Below are 21,241 nucleotides of genomic sequence, written 5' to 3' on the forward strand. Positions count from 1 at the left end.
GAGAAAGGCTTGCTTCCACTCACTGCTTACTGGTCCATAGGCAAACAGGAGCGGAGCCAGAACGGGGTGGGGTGCGCGCTCTCTCCCTCTCTGCCTTTACACCGAATCTGAGGGGGAAGAAGGCACGTGCGAGACAGCAGAGCAGGCAGCCAGCATTATTCCACTCCCACCAACGAGATCGGAAATGAAATGTAACAGAAGCCTATGTCTCCCGCGCCAAGTCTTACAAGAACAGAATACTAACGGGTTCATTTCTCTCTCTCTCTCTCTGACCGATTATTACCATATGCAGATAAGCAAAGCACACAGGCGCAGCAGGAGCAGCTCCCTTCGCCTTCACATCCTACCCGGCGCAACTTTTTGCTTGGGAAACAGGCGACGATCACCACGCCAGGGCAATGCTTCTCTCCCCTAGTATTTGCTTTAGCAGAAATGGTGTTTCGTCACAGATTCAGGAAGAACAGCGCGAGAACGGTGCTCGCTCTCCCTCAACTCTCGGTGCCCATCAACCCCAGAAATAGGGAAAGTCACGCCTCTCTCTAATTTCATCATGGCTCTTTGCTTCTTTCCCTACTCAGAACTTACTCCACTCCACTGAAGATGCCTAGTAAGCATCTTGAGTAACTTTAAGGGTTTTTATTTGAGGACGATCGCCTCAGAATAAACTGGGGGCGGAGGGGGGAGTGAGATTTGCCTTTCATTACATTCCAGAGCCTTTTGCTCCCTCCTCCACTAAGGAATCGTGGAATCATGAGCTGGAAGGGGACCACCAGGGTCATCTATCCCAACCCCCTGCAATGCAGGAATCTCTGGAGCCCACCACCCTGAGATGAAGAGTCTCACGCCTTACCGACTGAGCTATCTCACATCTCACACGTTAAAAGGTTAAATGTTGGAGTGACGAATATGGGAAAGCACGGTGGGCAAAAAGCTCTCGCCACGGGCAAAGCTCCCATCTTCTCGCGGAACCAGACACGCCGCCGTGCTACATGCAGAAAGGAAGGGAAAACTTTTACTAGCAGAAGGTGCTGTTGCAACAGCTTGAAATGGGGGGGGGGGGAAGGGGAGGGAGAGCATTCCAGCTACTAACCCTTTCGCACCCATATCTGGCACCCTGAGCCTCACGTCACACACTGCCCATCCTGAAAAATGCTGTCCTCGTTTTATTGCACGACACGGGGCGATTTCTGCCTGCGTGGCTTCGTCGAGGGGTTGGGCTGGATGACCTTCAGGCACCCCCCCCCTTTCTCGGCTCAGTGACAACAGTTGCCTTGGCAGCGCAGGGCCTGGCTCGGCTTCTTCCGCACGCGAGGGAAGCGAGAGGGAAACGCAACTTGGATCCTACCCCCCCCTCCACCCTCCCATCCCATCCTCACCGAAGCCCACCGACGGCAACTTTCCGGCATCGCCAACGGACACTGCAGCAAGGCGAGAGAAAGAGGACGAGCAGCCAAAAAGGAGCGCTTCAAGGAGACGCGGCCGTCTTGTGCCTCCACCTGCACGCGCGGAGCGGGGCTGTTCTTACCTCAGCAGAAGCCACCTCAGCACAGCCGGCGGATAATCCCCTGCCCGCGCGGGCGGCCGGCGGCGCTTCCCCTCAGAAGCTGCTGCTCCTCTCGCTGCCAAGGCGAGGCGAAGCGACGTCTTCTTCCGCGACGCCCTCCGTCCTCGCGCTTCTCCCTCCGCCCGCCCGCCCGCCTCGCTTGGGCGCCACCTGGGCTGAGGGAAGCCGCTTTGCCCCCCGCGCTCCTTCCCTCAGTCAGTCCGCGGGCATCTCTCCACAGGAGGAGGGCGACGACGACGCTGCTTCGCCCGGGCTGCAGGCTCGCTCTTCTTCTGCCCGGAAACAGGAGTCTTTGAGAAGGGAGAGCGAGGTGGGAGAAGAAGAGTAGCGGGAGATAATAATAATAATAATAAAACTTTGAGGTAAAAAAAGGGGGGAGGACGTAACGTTTAAGGCAGAGAGGGCGGGATGTCGGGGGAGAGACTGAGCACGCGCCCCGCGCGCTCGAGGAAGCGCCGCGAGTGCTCCGCGCGAAGAGGCGCTTCTTGGCCGAGCCTCTCGGCGAGGGGAAAGGTGTCCCCTCCCACCATCCAGGGCAAAGGAAGCTTCGCTGAGCGAGGACGAGCGACGGAGGAGGCGCCTGCCAAATCCTGAGGGAAGCGCGGGGTCGCCTCGACACGGTAAATCGAGGTGGTGGCTGGGGGTCAGGTGAAACCGGCCAGTTTTCGCTCTCCTCCTGCAGCAGCAGCGGAGGAAAGAGAAGAGCGCGGAGGGAGGGAGAACTGGAGGAAGCCGCGAGGAGGCAGCAGGTTGCAGCAGCCCTTCTTCAGCCGAGCGGGCGGCGGCGGGGCTCTGGGCTCGCTCCCTCTAGCTGGCGCAGGCGGAGGAGGAAGGCGGCAAGACGACGGCCGCGTCGTTCCTCAGGAGTGAGGGATGGCCGGTCGGCTTCAGATCAGGTGGGCAGGGAAGCTCGGAGAAGATTCATGGCGCGCTGTCAAGAGGGGTTTGGACACGCCGTCCTCCTCCTCCTCCTCCTCGGCTGTTTCACGCTCCCCGGAGTGAGACGGACGTCGCCGGCGCTGCCTCGGAAGGAGAGGCGAAGCCTTGGCAAAGCGGCAGTGTGGCCACGAGCGGCAAGGCGGGCTCTTTTTCAGATTCTCTCGCACGCGTACGCCTCGCACACGTGCTCTGATGCAAGGGCGCAGGGGTGCCTCGGAGGGATCGCTTGGTATGGGGCTCTTGCTTTGGGGTGGGCTGTTGATGCACTTCAGAAAAAAACAAACCCCAACCACTGGCTCGCAAGTACGCCAACCTCATGCCAAGAACAGCAAAGGGAAAGAGCTGTCATCGGCTCATATGATATCCTCTTCGGAGATTCTCGTCCCAGGCGATGGCTCCATGCAATGGACCCCAGAAACCAGGAAGTTTCCAAAGAATGGCTGCTCAGGGAAGTGAACCTACTGGCAGGTGCTATAGGAAGGGTGCTGCTCCTGGGCATTCCAAGAGTTTTTCAGTTTGCAGCCTCACCAGCAGTTTCTAAAGGAAGATGAGTAGTCAAGAGAAGAGTGCTCTGGAGTGAAGTGGTTGGCCCAGGTTTAGCCTTTCCTCCATCTTGGAAACTCTGGCTTCACATGGAGTGGACAACTGATACTTCTTCCCAGTGCTCCCCACTTTTTCATCCTTCCAAAATGGAAAGCCCAAAGGGCAGGAGACTGAAAAGCTGAAATACCAAAGCTATTTCACAGCCAAACTGTCAGAAGGGTCATAGCACCCTTCAGGTCCTCACTTTTGAAAGTAATTGTCCCAGCTAGGGAGACGGGTACTTATAGAGACTACATATAGTTTAAGATCTGAAGGTAGCATGATAGACCCATCATTTTCCATGGTATGCATCTGTCTTCCCCAACCTGGCACCTTCCAGTTGTTTTGGGCTGCAACACCCATCATCCCTGACCTTTAGCCATACTGGTTGGGATTGATGGGAGTTGTAATCCAAAATAGCTGAAGAACACTAGGTTGTGAAGGATGGTGTTCATTAATTTTTGTCCACAGTTGTCTATTGTTTTGTTTTGTTTTGCTTTAAGCACTTTCAATTTGTACAAAGCCCGCTTGTCCAGATATGACAGTGGGATGAATGTCCTTGCTAAAGAACACTATCACACCACTTTCAATTTAGTCTCCATCCTATTAGTGGATGCTTGCCCAGAACTGAGAAAGGATTACATCTCTAGATTCCCTTTCTGCATTTTGAACATCTCCTTCTGCTACCCTTTCCTTTACTCTGACCGTTACCTTTCTACTTCACTTCAAATTTAGATTATTTGGAACATAGTGACATAAGAAGAGCCTACTGGATCAGGCCAATCTGGTCTGGCATTCTGCTACACAATGGTCAAGCAGGATTCAAGCACAAGAGCCCTTTTCCCTCCTGTGGTTTTTGGCAACTGGTACTAAGAAGTTTTACAGACAGATAGATAGATAGAGTCAGGTGTGGTGTGGTTGCTCGAGAGCAAACAGGCAAGACTCCGACCTGACTTTTCCAGGCTTTATTATTAGTGCAAACTATTTACAGTGAAGAGCATCGCAAGTTCATGTCTGGCTCACTTGCTCACAGAATCTGAGAGTGGGCAGTCCTTGTACCTCCCCCAGCACAACAGCTGTGTGACCCCAGCCTTCTCTTCCCTTCCTTGCACCAAAACCTACTGCGCAGACTGGATGCTGGCAAACGGGTCCTTCCCTCCTCTCCGGCTTGCTCCGCCTCGGTGTTGAGGCTCTCCCCTGTTCCCACCACCTCCTCTCCACTAGAGGCGGAGCTTTCCTCCTCGCCAGAAGAGGAGCTGCTTCGCAAGAACTTCGGATGTCGCCTATAACACAACTGCCCTTCCCCCTCTCGCCTCTGACCTGATGGCAGTTCCCTGACAGACAGACAGGCAGATAGATAGATAGATAAAAATTTGCTATACAGGTTAAGCAGCCAGCAGGATTAAACCTACGTTTGTCACATTGCAAGTTGTCCCACACAGTTTAGCTTTAGATGCATTATATAATACACATAGTGTATTGGCTAGCAGTACCTTTCAAGCACCCTGGGCTTATATTGAAAATTTTGGAGAACCTCATCTGATACTATGTTTGCCATTATGGCACCAGCTTGTGTCTTCAACAGTGTCTATGAGAAAAAGGTGGCAATGCGTGTACCTGGAGCACAGAATTAACCTGGTAGAATCATATCTCTATGCCAGGTTCTGGGGAAAAGTTCACCTGCTAAACTGAGAAACTGGAGAAGTACAGTAAACATTTTACACAAAAAGGTAGAGTTCTTAACCTGCTAACCTATCTGCTTACCAAGAAAATGTCTGTTACAGAGTGCCCAGAAATAGCATGAATGAATAAAAATGGAATTGCACTAAACCCATGCCCATTTGCTCCATAACTGCTTTGAGGCTTTTAAACCACCCTGAGTTTGTTGGTTTTGTTGTTGTTGTTTTTACTGTCAAGTGGTGTATAAATTTTTATGAAATAAAACAAATATCAGGTCTAGCCCTTTCATCCCACCTCTTCTTCACCTGTTTTATACAGCTGTATTTAGGCTAACCACATGCAAAGGAGGATAGGGACACATTTTTATGGAATTTTTTTAAATTTCCCCTTGACACAACACATACATATACAGGAACTCTGTTCTTCTTTGCACCTGGTCACATTTGTCCAGGGGTGGGCAACCTGTGAGTCTTCCAATTCCAATCAGCCCCAGCCTGCCTAGCCTATTGTCAGAGATGGTGGGAGTTGTAGCTACAACATCTGGAGGGTGGCAGGTCCCCTACCCCTGCCCTTGTTTTATGGAAAAATACAAGGTGGAGTGTCTGAAGGGAAACACCTAGCAAAAAACCCACCATCTATCATAGCCACTGGCCAGGCATTAGAAATAGATTTACTGTGAAAAGTTTGCATGACTTACTACCATCTGGGTTGCTGTCACTTACCACTTGAATCCAAGCTTGGCATTGGAAAGGATAGCATATCCTGGGTACATGCCAATCTCAAAAGACTCTGTTTTGAAGGAATGCTATTAAAATGCATGCCCAATGGAATTGCTTACAAACATTAGCTTTATTTTTAAATATATTTCTTTGAGTCACTTAAAGTCAGCTTCCCTGCATGTCAGTGTGATTGATCACTTTGTTCCCTGTTTTTGAATTCTTTCACCATCTCCCTTGATTAGATTTGTTCTCTCCCAAGGACACCTCTCTCTCTCTCTCTCTCTCTCTCTCTCTCTCTCCCCCCCCCAAATACTTGTCTTTCTGGGTTCATTTTTTCCATTTGTATTGGCATGCACTACCACCTTTGATTATTTCGTTTTTACACATCAATCTGCCTTTCTCATGAATGTATTTCTAACATCATATCCTGTTAGGTTACCTTGGGAATTAGAGACTAAGTTTCAGTCAGTTGCAGTTTGTTTATTTATTTATATTATATACCATTCGTCCTTAAAAAACAACACACACAACACAACAATACCGAGGAAAGACCTACAACAGAATGGGAAAGTACCTGTTTTGCATCCAGAATGTCTTAGATTCAACCCCCATGTTCCACTATTAAGCAACATCGTCACATACATAAAAACTAAAATATATCTGCATTTATTCCAAAGCAGCAGTGAGCTATTACATTCCAAAAAGCAACAGAATAATACAAAATTGTTCAGCAAAACACCAACAGGTCAAGCAGGAGTGCCGAAGTGCATATTAAGTAGATAATGGAACTGAACAAGTGATGATGCCTGACTTACCTCCAGTTTGTCTGCATGAGTCTTCTCTCTTGACTAAGTTTCTGTTAGGATTGCCTTCATAAATAATGCTGTGGGTAAGTCTTCTCCATGGCAGTAGTTTGTCCGACAATTACAAAGTGATCCTGGAGATGGCGTAGTGGCTGTTAGACGTGCACATTTTCTCCTTGCCTTCATGTTCTTTCTAGATGGTTGTAAATTCCTTTCTGTGTATCTTGTTCCTATGCATATTTACAGAAAAAGTAAACATAGGCATATGAAAATCTTTATCACCAAGTTATTATTATTTATTAAATTTATGAACCATCCTTTATCTGAAGATCACAGGGTAATTTACAACAAAAAACACAACGTGTGTAACCTAATAATAAAAAGCAATAACCCCTTACACACATTTGAAAGGCCAACAGGAAGCAGCTTTACTCTCAAGTAGGTTTGCAGGATTGTATCCATGCTTCTGGTTGCCAGCTTCTGAACCAGTCCTGAGACTTACTTGGATGAGTTACTAATCAGCCTTGGAAGCTATGGCTTCAATACCCATTTTATCTATATAACCTGACAATAAATATATTTATTCAGAATTAAGTTCTCGTACATCCAGTCAGAGTTACTTCCAAATGAAAGAGCAGAGGGTTATAGTCTTAATATTTCTGGAGCAGGTAACATAAATGTTTGGGTATGTCCCCTACAATGAGTAGCATTAGTTATTCAGTTTATACTTCATTGTAAACTAGGGTGGAATCTACACACATATTAAAAACACTATGAAAATGCTTTTTTAAAAAAAGTTTTGAAAAATATATTGAATTTTTCATAGCTCACTGTTGCCATCTAGTGTCACATTTGTATAGTGCACTTTATAACACATTTAACACATTTATTTGCAGCTGTGCAACTGCACATGGTAACCACAGTGATGAAGGGCAGGCTTTTAAAAATAAGGGAAAGGGAAATTCTAGCCTCCTGAATTGTTATGTTTCAGGCTGCAGTTGAAGGCAAAGGAGCAACATCTCCAGTATTAAGTATATGTCTATCCAGTTCTCTTGGTTTTGTTGTTGTTGTTGTTGTTGTTTTAAAAAACTTTGTTTCTTCTTCAATACTTTATATGTACCTGATCACACAGGAGCTGCCTCCACATATCCATTCAACTTGTACATAATCGCAAAGAATGTGCTCAATAACAAAATTCAGGAACTTGCCCAATTCCTACAGCCATTTGTCTTTTACATTAATTGTCCTTTCACAACATATTCTACTACTGTAATATCCAGTAGCTCACTATTCCACACCCAATTACCAATTTGGAAAGGAGAGAATGGGAGGTGGGATAGAGGATTTTTTTACAGTCCCTGCCTAGTTCCTTTTGGTTTGCAGCTGCCAGCTATATGAAATAAAATCTATGTTGTCAAGTGCAGGGAGATTGTGCCCCCTTCTCTGTTTGGATGTTTGTTATACTGCAGCTGAAACTGGAGAGTCTGCTTCCAGCTCTTATTCCCACTTATAACATTAACAGAATGAAGTTTTTCAAAAGACCACATGGAGAAAGCGATACCTCTGTTTTATATATTAGCCTTCACCTTTAGCCAAACAAACCAGCCAACAAAAACCGACCTGCGCTTTTAACACCTTGATAAGACTTTTTGTTGCTGCTTTCATTAAAATCACTATCCTGCGTGGTTTCTGCCTCTCTGCCGTGCCATGTTCTCTCAGCTGTTTGCTTGCATGTTGAAAATCAAATCTGTGCATGGATATTTTCATACATTCCTTCAGTACCTGGCATATAATATTGTATTTCAGGTGCTGTCTTTTTTTCTGGCAGGCCTCCCTCCCCAAGCAGCTGCAAAATAGGGTGGAATCCAACAGGTTGAGCATTTGCACACCTACAATTACCAGGGGAAGTCCACCCCCCCCACAAATTTCTTGACCTAATGTACTTTTCTTAAAGATCCAGGATTTTGACAAACAAAAGGTAGAGCCCAACTGGTGCTTAGAAGTGTTGCTGCTATATATATATAATATTCAATTGAGTAACTTGCTTGTCAAAGGAATGCTTATCTATGCATTATAATGCTAAAATATATTAAACTGAAATAGGAGGCTTGTCGGCAACAAAAATCCTACTTAGTTTAGAGATAGTCCCATTGGACTCCAGAGAAGCTGCCCATAATCTTGGCTAAGTCTGACTTTTTTAAAAAAAACCCAAAAACACTACCATACTTTTCCATGTATAAGACTATGTTTTATCCCTTCAAAGTCATGCTAAAAATTTGGAGTCGTCTTATACATGGGTAGTGCATAAGTTGGACGTTTGATTGGTTGCTGTTGAGGCTGTCAGTGGCTATTGTGCAGTGGCTATTGGGCATGGTTGCCGTGTCAATGGGTGGTGTTGATTGGCTGAAGCTCTGGCAGTCGGGCAGGCGATTGGCAGCTTCTGCCAGCAATGGGACAGACGGGAGATGGATTTAGCGATGTATGTGGGTGTGTGATTTTTGGCAATCCCCCTTAAAAAAGCTCAGTAACTCTGGGCACCCCCCCCAAAAAAAAACTCAACCATCTCCCCCCATTTTCTTAAATCTGGGTCTCCCAAAATAGGGGTCATCCTATATATGGGGTCATCTTATAAAGTATGGTAATTATAAAGACCTTCCCCATTTAGCTTGCATGTGGGCTATGATTTGAAATTAGAGAGGATATGTGGATGCATGCATGTTAGCCCTGCTACCCTGACTACCTGGTTTAAAATCACTTTCAATCTTTGACTGGACCAGGATCATTGTGATTGTGGTGTATGAAAGTGTATTTACAAAACAGTTGCTAATTCTGATAGGTCTCTTCTTCCACTCTCGGTAGCCACTTTATCTGCATGACACCTCTCCCAATTGTTGCACACATGAATTGAATTAAGCAGATGTTCCTTGGGGGCCAAGCTCACAAGACAAGAAGCATAAAAAGTTTTCCTAGCAAATAAATTACCTGCTCTTTCTTTGTTGAATTATTCACAATTTTCTCCTTAATGCAGTAATTATATCATAAGCCACTGTCAAGGTAATGAGCGAATTGTTTAATTTCTATCAGATTCAGTGCAGTAATGAGAATTCTTAACACAATCTATACTGTAATAGATTTAAGCATTAAGTTTAATTGATAGCAACCAATACACTGAAATTACTTTGCACATGCTCTGTGATTTATTTGAAATAAATTGGTGGGTTTTGGTTTTTTTATTTGGGAAACATGAGGAAGAAATCCTGTGCTGTAGAATATATTATGCAGCAGTGGGGGTGAAACATATTGAATACATCAATAACATCGTATATATCCTGTTGTAATTATTTCCTATGAGATTCAAGGTGCTCCTGTAGTTTGAATGTTTTGGTAAAGCTTAAGATGAATATTTACAAATCGGGTTGACAACTGACCAGAAAAAGGGTGCTCTGGTGCCTTTAGCAGCAGTTTGATCTACAGAAATCAGAAAATTAAGCTTATTCATGGTATAGAGATACTGTAAACAATTTCACCTGTTAGAACCTGCAGATCAAATTGCTGTTCAACTTTTAACGAATCAGGAGCTGATTAAAGTTGACAACCCTATCCTAACCAATAAAAATGAACCTCTGTAGCACTCATCAAAATCTAATAGACATTGTGGCCAAGATCCAAAGTCCAGCCGGCTTTGGGTTTGTTTCCCAAACAGTGGTGCTATATGCCATATGGTGGTCTGTTTTTGAAAATGGGATGAGTTTCAGAAACAGTTTGTGAATGGGCACAGGGGATCTGTAGTTAAAGGAGGGAAAGTTCTAAAGTCCCACAAGGCATGCACAAGCCCTTGACCACTTTTAGAACATCTCTTTGGATCTCTGCCTGTTCTTTTCAAGTGTCATTGTAACTACTTCTGGAACAATATTTTAAAGGAATAACAACACAGCCCCATGCATGTCTACTAAGAAGTGAGGCCAGTAGACTCATTCCTTGCTAGCGCAGCTTCCCATAGACACCTATGAAAATAGGATGCTGGGCTAAATGGGCCTTTGATCTGATTCAGCAGGCTTCCTCTTAGGTTATAATTTTTTACTTTGAAACAAAGGAACAGATTCTGTCACTCCGTAATTGATGTCTGCTCAGCAGGGCAGCAACAGCAGTGCAGTTAGCACCCCCTGCCCCCTGCACAGATTGATCCAGATCAGAGTAGCTAATGATCTAGGTCAGAAGATCACATCTCCTCTACCACAAAGTTCTTATAGACCGCTGACTTGAACTTAGAGAGTCCTCACAACAAGGGCTTGTTGGAATTGCCCTTCAACCTTACCAATGACACAGAGACAGCTCTGACCATCTTTTCCTAATTATTCATCCCACCCTACACTCCACCCCAAGCACCTGAATTTGCAGTCAGCAAACCAGCTTGCAGGGCAGCTAGATTTAGGGGAGCTAGTCTTGAGAGCAGTATATGTGAAAAGGATCTGGGAGTCTTGGTTGACCACAAACTTGACATGAGCCAACAGTGTGACGCGGCAGCTAAAAAAGCTAATGCAATTCTGGGCTGCATCAATAGGAGTATAGCATCTAGATCAAGGGAAGTAATAGTCCCACTGTATTCTGCTCTGGTCAGACCTCACCTGGAGTACTGTGTCCAGTTCTGGGCACCACAGTTCAAGAAGGACACTGACAAACTGGAACGTGTCCAGAGGAGGGCAACCAAAATGGTCAAAGGCCTGGAAATGATACCTTATGAGGAACGGCTAAGGGAGCTGGGCATGTTTAGCCTGGAGAAGAGGAGGTTAAGGGGTGATATGATAGCCATGTTCAAATATATAAAAGGATGTCACATAGAGGAGGGAGAAAGGTTGTTTTCTGCTGCTCCAGAGAAGCGGACACGGAGCAATGGATCCAAACTACAAGAAAGAAGATTCCACCTAAACATTAGGAAGAACTTCCTGACAGTAAGAGCTGTTCGACAGTGGAATTTGCTGCCAATGAGTGTGGTGGAGTCTCCTTCTTTGGAGGTCTTTAAGCAGAGGCTTGACAACCATATGTCAGGAGTGCTCTGATGGTGTTTCCTGCTTGGCAGGGGGTTGGACTCGATGGCCCTTGTGGTCTCTTCCAACTCTATGACTCTATGAACCAATGGATGGTACTATTATTCAAAGAAGGTGATAAGAAAAAACAACAACCATGAGAATTAATGACCAATAAACCTCTTGTTGCGTATGTACAAACTCCTATCCAAAATAATTACTAAGTGCTTAACTAAGAAAGTGGATAGAATATCAAGCTCGTGAACAGGCAGGGTTTTGAAAAGGATATTCCATAGGAGATACTGATAGAAAAATGTAAGGAACATAAAATTCCTTGGATTACTCAATTATGAAAGAAACCTTTGACAGTATTGAAACTTGGGCTATACAATGAGCATTACAAAACTGTAGAATTGACAGCTGGTACAACCATCTACTGCAAGAATTGCAGATGAGGCAACAGCAACATATCTCCATGTAAAGACAAATCCAAAACCCTTAAAAAGAGGCATACAGCAAGGAGATCGCTTATCACCTAAGCTATTTATACTCACCTTGGAAGATGTGTATAAAAAGCTGGAATGGTCAGAAAAAGGAATCAATGTCAACAGAAGATATCTAAATCATCAATGAAATGCAGATGATACAGTAAAAGTCAGAAGTCAATAAGAACTACAAGAAATGTTGGTAGGACTGAAGATGAATCTAGCCAAGACAAATCATAAACCATGATCATGGGTTTGTTGAAAATTTGTGTTTGTAAACTGCAAAATCAATTAAGCAGATGGCCTCTCTTGTGTCAAGCTGTGATGCCTCTGGATTGGTAAAGGCTATTGGTAATTACTAGCCTTGATGCTCTTTCTCTGTGGTCAGACGCTGTATGTTTCTAAATACCCGTTGCTGGAAATCACAGAAAAGAAGAGTGCTCTTGCACTTGGTGTTCCCTGCTTGAAAAGAGAGTGCTAGTTGTCCAATACACTGCATTGTCAGTGGGATCACATCACACACACACAAAATAGTTCTCACGTGGCTGTGACTCAGCTATGTTTGAAGAATATCCCAAACAGACCTCATTCTAAAAAAATAAAAAAAACTGGAGTTTGTTGAGTTTCTGTGAATCATTAGAATGACTTATCATAGCTCTTCATGTATTAAGAATTCAGAAAACTTCACCACTAACATAGAATTATTATTTTTTTAGCACTCATTGGTATTTGAAAGGTAATGGTTTAATTGCTCAAATATTAATTTCCTCCTGCAACAGATTGTTCAGTGATATTAAATCAGCTCAGCGAGTAGAACTGCAAAATAAAGCTTAAGAGCATTATTAATTGAACATTTGAATGCACTGAAATATTTAAATTACTGTCTTATGTCATAAAATTTAGGGTAAATTATTACTTTTGGTTTTTGAATGCTGCAATTTATTTAGTTAATGTCTTAAAGCTCTGTTTAGTATTTTATTATTATATGATGGAAGTAATTACAAGATCATCAGATAACAAGAGCACTTCATGAAATGTCTTCTGTTAGAAACTTGTTTTTATATGGACACACCAGATATGTAAAGGGTGATAAAATCATATTGCCTATTGGAATATGTCTTTTATGCATTTATTCAAGTACAGGTGTCCTGGCATGAATACAGCAACAACAATGACAACCAAAGTGCATATGGTAATAGTAAATTATTGTATAGTGATCATGCTTAGCAACAGTGCAGTATCAATAGAAACCCCATTCTTTTGGTTGACACACATTGAACAGACAGTGGCAATGCAGCAACATTGGGCAGGATTTTCTACAATAACTTTGCTCAATGAAAGCCTGTGTTTTCAGCTTCAAAGACCATGCATAAAAGGTCACTTTGCAGTATACCACACAATAGCCTGCTAAGTTATCCCAAAAACCTTCTGCACAACATTTTGTTTTGTTTGGTTTTCCCCCCAAAACTGCCCCACAACAAACCAAACTCACACCTATTGCTTGCATTCCAACGAACCCCACCCCTTATCTGTGGGGAAATAATAGCATGCATTTTCCATAATTGTGATTCATAGTGTGTAACAAAAAAACTAAAGTGAAAGCCTGCACTGGAAATATTTCAATACTAGGTTTACCTTTTATGGGAAGGAAGCTCTCAAAAGTGTTATAGAAACCTGAGAACATTAAAATCATTGACAAATAAATGGCTGCCTCCTTATTTCCCTGTCTGATTGCAAACTGCCTTTTCCCTTCCCATATCTGATACCCAAGTGTCATTACCTGGGACACAGGTGAATGTCATGACCTGAGAGCCACTCGGGTCAACACAGCAGGCAGGCATTTCTGAGCATACAGCCTGCTAAGTGTTGAGCCTGCACAAACATGTTCCCAGTCACAACCACAATGTATCTGTGCTATTGTCCTGCATAAAAGTATATAACTAGCTAAGCATATATTCTTCATGCACCTCAACCTGTCTTTTTGCTAATAAGCAGGGGCTTGCTTATCAGCTTCACATACCAGAAATGCAAAGTGGCCTTGAAGAGACTAGATGCTCCAAACTGACCGCTTCATGTAACAAAAATGCAACATTTTGCACGAGATAGAAGAATAATGAATTTATAAACTTTGTTCAGAACTATATCTATTTCCATAGTACAGCCAGTAGACAGGAGCGTGCTTTTTTGTGAACCAATTAGAAGTGAACATGAGGAGACCACAAGCTGTCCACACATTTTGTTATCCAATCATGTTGCTGAAAGGGATTGTTCACGAGCTAAGCATGTAAAGAAAATGTTATAAAAGTGTCTTGAATTTTGTATTTGGGGTCCATAATTTGGAGAATTCCTCCGGATCATTTATTCTTACTGCAGTCTGCAATAAATGTGAACTCCTTCCATGTCGTTGCTGTCTTTATTTGGCTGAAGAGGACCGAAGTATTTCCAGATCCCCTTTGTAGGGTAGCATATCTTTGGTATAAACAGGCCACAACTTAATTCCTTCCACTGCTTTAACTTTTCCATATTTTGTCCAGCCTCCCTGGACTTTTTTTATTTTGCTTCTACTTCTCCATCTATAGCCCTCTCAGCTTAAGCACTCTAAATTTCTCTGATTGTAACTTTGCCAGTCTCATCCCTCCCCTCCCCCATGACCTACTGATCTTTCCTTCAGATTCTTCTTTCTTAGAGCACTGGGTACCCTCACCTTTCCTTCAGCTTTCATCCTCTGGTGTCCTCCATTATTTTCCCATCTGCCTTACACTCCTTGCTAGTCTTCCACCAATCCCTGTGTGTATCACATTTAATCTCAGCCAGCTGGCAACTTTTCCTTCCCTCACAGAAGCTTGAATGCAAACTGCAATGTTCTCTGAGCCACTGAACATTCTGAGCTATCACACCTGCTCAGCTAATCTGTGTCAAAGCCCCCACTCCACCCCACACATACAATGTGAGACTCAAACACAAGTGCCAATGGATTTCAATGAAATGAAATGATAAGGGGCCTGATGATAATAATAATGATAATAATAATGATAATAATAATGATAATAATAATAATAATAATGTGACTGGATTTGTTGTTGTTGTTGTTGCTGCTGCTGCTGCTATTATTATTATTATTATTATTATTATTATTATTTATATACCACCCTACACCCATAGATCTCAGGGTGGTTCACAACATGAAATTACAAAATACATAATAAAAATAACAACACACAATAATCCTTCCTTCCACAACAAATTTAAAAGGTCATTAGATGTCAATCAGCCAAAGGCCTGGTTAAAGAGGAATGTTTTCGCCTAGTGCCTAAAGGTGCATAACAAATGTGCCAGGTTAGCCTCCCTGGGGAGACCATTCCACAAACGGGGAGCCACTGCAGAAAAGACCCATTCTCATGTTGCCACACTACAAACCTCTTGTGGAGGAAGCACACAAAGAAGGGCCTCAGTGGATGATCTCAGGGTCTGGGTGGGTTCAATTGGAGAGAGGCAGTTATTGAGGTATTGTGGTCCTTAGCTGTTTAAGGCTTATAGGTCAAAACCAGCATTTTGAATTGAGTCTGGAAACTAATTGATAGCCAGTGCAGTCAGACCAGGATCAATGTAATATACTGTTTTGCCCCGGTGAGCAACCTGGCCACTGAATTCTGCGTTAGCTGAAGTTTCCAAAGTGTCTTCAGAAACAGTCCGATGTATAATGTGTTGCAGTAATCTAACCTAGAGGTTACCAGAGTACAGCTGCTCCAAAAGGATACCATGGTCAATGGTAGCGAAAGCCGTTGAAGTTGAAACATCATAATGAAATAGCTGTAGTTCCTAACTGCTGTATCACCTATGTGTAAAATAATAATATATCATTTCATTGCTAAAGAAGTTATTCGGAACTTGGATGAAGAATGTAGTTACTATAGACTAGCTTCTTTTAGAGGTGGAATCTAGCTTGACTTTTATAAAATGCATTTTATTATTCTGAAAATACACAAAAACTTCACAAAAGACTGTTATTATTCTGAAAATAATAAAGCTAATTCTTATGGGCTGCTGTATTTCACAATATCAAATTGTATTCTGTGTTTTCCATTAATATTCTGTAATACAGAGTAACTGGGAGTTTTCATAATTAAAGTTTCAGCACCATGGATAGTAGAAAACCAAGGAAAACATACCATGATTTGAAGACAGGCTTTCTATATTCTCCTTCCAAACTCAGTTAATTGTACACAGAAGCCATTTAGGGCAGTTACTACTGTTGTTGATTAAAGCATAGAAAAGGTCTATTTGCACCTACCCAACCAAAAAACCTATAGTTCATCTGAACATTTTTTTTATAAAAAAAACTCTGAGCAGACACACTAGAAATACTGCTGAGAAGAAAAAAACGCCATTACAAATGCTGTTCTATTTGAATATAAACTTTGTACAATAATGTAATGGTGTCAAATGCCATGCTAATGAATGAGTACAATGAAATAAGGTCACATTTTGGCAATCTTATGTTAGTAAGAGTAGGCTGCAATGTTCTGAGAGTACGTTTGCCTGGTGTATGATGACCCCTGGTGAATTCTAAGGGATGTGTTCTCATGAAAATTTCTTGTAGCCAAAAGAAAACCTTCACAATTATACCATGGCTTCAGGCATAAAAATATAGGTTGATATAAAAGCACTCGCTCCATTGCTGACTCCTTAATGAGCCTGTAAACTCCAGCCTACATTTATTGGTCCCTGATTTTAAGAGATGGCCGCAAAAATGTGCCAGGGCAGCAGCTTTTACAGAATATTGTTTTTCACATTTTCAGCTGCAGGTCAATCATAGCTTTGAGAACGTTTTATGAGGATACAGCCAAAAGGTCAGAGTTCAGGAGACTTTTGCAGAGCAGGCAGAGCAGCTACATCACTTCCCAAACACTGAAACCCGTAGAGTGAGAAGGATGTTTTATAGATTCATGTTAAGCACAGAAGAAACAACACCTGATATTAGACTGACTGATAGCTTTGGAAATTTCATAAGCTTTTGTATGTTACAAGAATCTCTAACAGATTGGTAGAGTCACATGTTGCTAGCAATCCACATAAGGAAAAAACTGTGTTATCAACATCTAGATTGTGAATGAGCAGCATTGATTTAGTTACAGACTGTAAAGCTTTTAAGCGCATGGGCACAAACCCTATCAGAAATTAGTTGCACATATCATTTAAGTAAGGCCTGTTCCGTTCTCCACTTCCATTTGGATTGTAAAGAGCTCTTTTAAGATTAAAAAAAGAAAGAAAAACAGATGTAGCAAACCAAAATCTGCTGTTATGTGAAATAAATACATTATCTTTCCAAGAACATGTCTGAACTTTTTTGTGCAAAGTATGGTTAGAGGGATGGGAAACATGTGGCCTTCCAGTTGTTGTTGAACTACATTTCTAATTATCCCTAACCATTGACCATGCTAAGCTGATGGGAGGTCCTGAGGTTCTTTATCCCTGCAATAGTAGTAGCAACAAGTATATGCAGGAAAGTCCTCAGTTGTCAGCCACAAGCTCACTAGATAGCAGGAGTGACTATCGAGGAGAGGTCACTGCCACTCTTGCATACTGGGTTGGGGCAGGGCAGGACAGCAGCAAGGTCAGGCTGGTGCAGGTGCACTGGCAGAGCTAATCCAGTGCTCCCACTCACCTCTACACCTGCACTGCCTCACCTCTACATCTTATTGGTAAGTAGCAGGAAAACTGGTGCTGGGAGCCCCCCCCCCCCCAGTTATTCTGCAACACTCCTCCTCCCTGCCAGATATCCTCAGGCAAGCCATTAGTAGAGGCAAAGTAACAGGATTTCGTCAAAATGTTTTGAGGGACAAAAGTCTGCATCTGTTTTGTGATCATTGTTAGGCCACGGCAATTCTCCTAAATATTTGAGAATTCTTGCTAGGTGAAAATACGAAATGGCCACCACTCAATAGGTTGTGTATGTGAGTCTTCTTAATGAGTTGGCGGTGATATGATGATTGTGTGGTGGGGGGATTTGATGTGGAGCTGAAATAAATCTGGGGCTCCACTGGTGCAAAGTTACTCTGTCTGATTTTGGGTGAGTCCCCCTCTCACTGAAACCTCTCAAGCCATAGCTCATGCTGTCCAGTCGGGCATCCTGACACTTCAGAGTCACTTTTTGAGGGCACAGAGGGATGTAAATGGGATATTGGTTGTGTGGGTTGCTTTCCACTTGCATAGCTTTTAGATCCCATCCCTAAGTGTGCCAGTGTGGTGTAGTGGTTGAGAGTGGTAGTCTTGTAATCTGGGGAACCGGGTTCGCGTCTCCGCTCCTCCACATGCAGCTGCTGGGTGACCTTGGGCCAGACTTCCTTGAAGTCTCTCAGCCCCACTCACCTCACAGAGTGTTTGTTGTAGGGCAGGAAGGGAAAGGAGATTGTTAGCCACTTTGAGACTCCTTCGGGTAGTGATAAAGCGGGATATCAAATCCAAACTCTTCTTCTTCTAAATACTCTGATCTGCTAAATGCTGCACTGTTTGTTTAGACCTTTGAGCTGGGTGATTTTTGAAAAATATATTTTAAAAACTGAAAGGTCTGTTTAAGTAAACATGAATAAAATCCAAATATGGGAAGCTGGTATTCATAAAACAACATGCCGCTTTAACCTTGTCCATAAGCACTTTGTTAAATTACTGTTTTAAAAGTTCATTAAAGAGCTCAGCTTTACCTAATAAATCAGATTAGACAGAACTATGGATTTAGACTTCTTTTGTAAGTGGTACATGTTTTATCCCTAGAACAGATATTTATTCTCTGTTTGACCTTAAGGAAACAAGATATTAATCACAAACTGTTATCATTTTAGATGGGAATTTAGATTGCTGTACTTTAATTCATGTTCTCTCTAGCACTCACCAATTATATATTCAAGCTAGTTTTTATCTGTTTTGGATACGTGATTTAACTTAGCATGATATAGCAGCTTTCCTAACTATGATATATTTTAAGTGGATTTTTTCCCCCCACATCTCCAGTGTTTACAACAGTCACAGTAGTCTTTGACATGCAGTTTTATTTCCCTAATAAGCATGTTTGTTACAAATAATTACAAGGTAGTTTGTGGATTGCAGCTTTACCATGGCGCGTGTTACAGATTAGCTGTGGGAAAACACAACGCTTAAACAAAATAAATAAAAGCCCAGTTCTCTCTCTCTCTCTCTCTCTCTCTTTCTCTCTCTCTCTCTCTCTCTCTCTGTGTGTGTGTGTGTGTGTGTGTGTGTGTGTATGTGTGCAACTACATGTATAGAAAGTTTTGTTTTTGGAAAAATAATGTGCTTACTGGAATAAGCCATTCTAAGACTGCAGTTGTTTGGCCCTGGGAAAGGTATCCCAAGGGATAAGTCAGATTTTCCCCTCCAAGCTCAAAGAGAGCACTCTTGACACCAGAGAGAAGGACCAGAGGTTGGATGCCTTCTCTGCACCACAAAAGCATCTGACAGAGATCTGACACTAGTTGGGCAAAAAGGAGACATGTTGGTGTCATGCTGGGATGGAATGGGTGAGAGCTTGGATCTGAAGGATCCATGCTTTCTTCATCTCTTAGGAAAGGTAAAGGGACCCCTGACCATTAGGTCCAGTCATGACCAACTCTGGGGTTGCGGCGCTCATCTTGCTTTATTGGCTGAGGGAGCCGGCATACAGCTTCCGGGTTATGTGGCCAGCATGACTAAGCCGCTTCTGGCGAACCAGAGCAGCACACAGAAACGCTGTTTACCTTCCCGCCGGAGCAGTACCTATTTATCTACTTGCACTTTGACATGCTTTCGAACTGCTAGGTTGGCAGGAGCTGGGACCAAGCAACGGGAGCTCACCCCATTGTGGGGATTCGAACCACTGACCTTCTGATCGGCAAGCCCTAGGCTCTGTGGTTTAACCCACAGCGCCACCTACATGCCCCTAAACCTGGGAGAAGTTTATGTTAGTTCCAAATCTGGTGCAGACCTCTTCCTTGTATCATTTCCCCCTTGCTTTCAACAAGGGATTCCCCAACCCTCCCCACTCCAAAAGACCAGAGGAATGCAAGAACACTCCCTTACAACCTGCTGGTCAGAGCCTGGCAGGCCATAGGTCAAAGAGCTCATTGAACTGCCTTTGGTTCCTCCCTTGCCACCCCTACCTTAGGATGGCAGGCTAATTCTTTACAAAAGGCTGTATTGATGCCTTGAGGAGTATGCTCCTATGATAAACATAGGAAGCAGGCTTATTCTTTGTCAGAATTATGAAGCAGCCTTATTCTGTGTCTTGCTCAGCACTGTATGTTCTAACTAGCAATATCTCTTCAAGGTATCCAGCAAAAGTATTTCCCCATTTCTGTTATCTGAGATGCCAGGGATAGAACTTTGTAACTTCTACAAAGCTTACACTCCGCTGATGAGCTATGGCCCTTTTGATGTCTTGAGTCTTAATCCCACAATCTTGTTATTACCGTATGTCAATACGGTTCTTGGAACTCTTCATCTGCCATGATACTGTATTACTGAGCATCTTGCCATAAGCACTAGCTGTCCCTCAAATTACCCTCTGTAGAAGCCTTCTAAAAGCACAAACCACCTATTTCTTCCTTCCTGCTTTGACGAGAATGAAGATTTTCACACATACTATTCTGAAAGGTTAAGGGTAAGGTAGAGAAAACTGCCAGCAAGGCTCAAGGATTTTACAGCTGACAGTTACTAAGATCTAGGGTGGTAAACAACCCATCTGACACTTTCTCAATTCCTTTAAAAAGTCTTCACACAGAAAAAGGGCATGGCAGATTGTGCCCCGTAACATTCCAATTCCTTTTGTTAAGGCTGTGCGTTTTAGAGTGCTGGATGTGCCTATCATTTCTGGAACATTTATCAATTTCGTTCAATCTTGAGAACTTTATGCCAGTCTGTATGCCATGTAGTGTGGCTTCACTTGGCTTTGATGGGAAGGTGTATTTGAAGATGACAGTACATATTTAGCAGCTGTTTAGACTATAAGAACTTTCAGAGCAGATTGACACAGAAAAATATATCTTTCCACTCCCCTCTTTTCCATTTGACAAATCAATAATAGCAGGTCACTAGCAGGAGCTCATTTTTAAGTACATTCAGGAACATTCCATTGTTATATTTACACCTATTTCACCATGGGATACTTTTGAAAAGTCACATTAGCCCTGGTACTGGTTTCAAAACTATTTAAAAGTGTGTGCTTCTGTACTGGTAATGTTAGCATCTCTCTGCTCTGGATGAATTCCACCAAGTAACCTCTCTAGAACTGAAAGATGTGCAGCTAGCAAATTGTGTTTCTTTTTTGATCTGCAATAAATTATTTATAATTATTCTTTAACAACTTATCCCTCAACTGTTGCTAGCTTAAACTTTGTGCTGGTGTTCATCTCAGCAACCTTTAATAAATAATAAAAGTCCATGCTGAAAGGAACCT

At 43.0% G+C, this 21,241-nt stretch overlaps 1 protein-coding gene across 16 annotated transcripts in view; it reads right to left on the minus strand.

Moving 5' to 3' along the window:
* PCDH15 (protocadherin related 15) overlaps positions 1-6,141 on the minus strand; it is a 609,044-nt gene extending 602,903 nt beyond the window's left edge. For 9 of the 16 annotated variants that reach the window (XM_083441352.1, XM_083441358.1, XM_083441371.1 and 6 more), the window contains exon 1: positions 1,526-6,141. The gene's annotated coding sequence lies outside the window, so the exon portion shown is untranslated. Of the gene's footprint in view, positions 1-23; positions 41-244; positions 417-1,525 lie in introns of those variants that run through there. The other 7 variants (XM_083441374.1, XM_083441369.1, XM_083441357.1 and 4 more) reach the window with 6 other exon arrangements.
* Positions 6,142-21,241: the final 15,100 nt, after the last annotated feature.

The sequence above is a fragment of the Podarcis tiliguerta genome, assembly GCF_965153285.1.
Source record: "Podarcis tiliguerta genome assembly, chromosome: 5".
NCBI classification, from domain to species: Eukaryota; Metazoa; Chordata; class Lepidosauria; order Squamata; family Lacertidae; genus Podarcis; species Podarcis tiliguerta.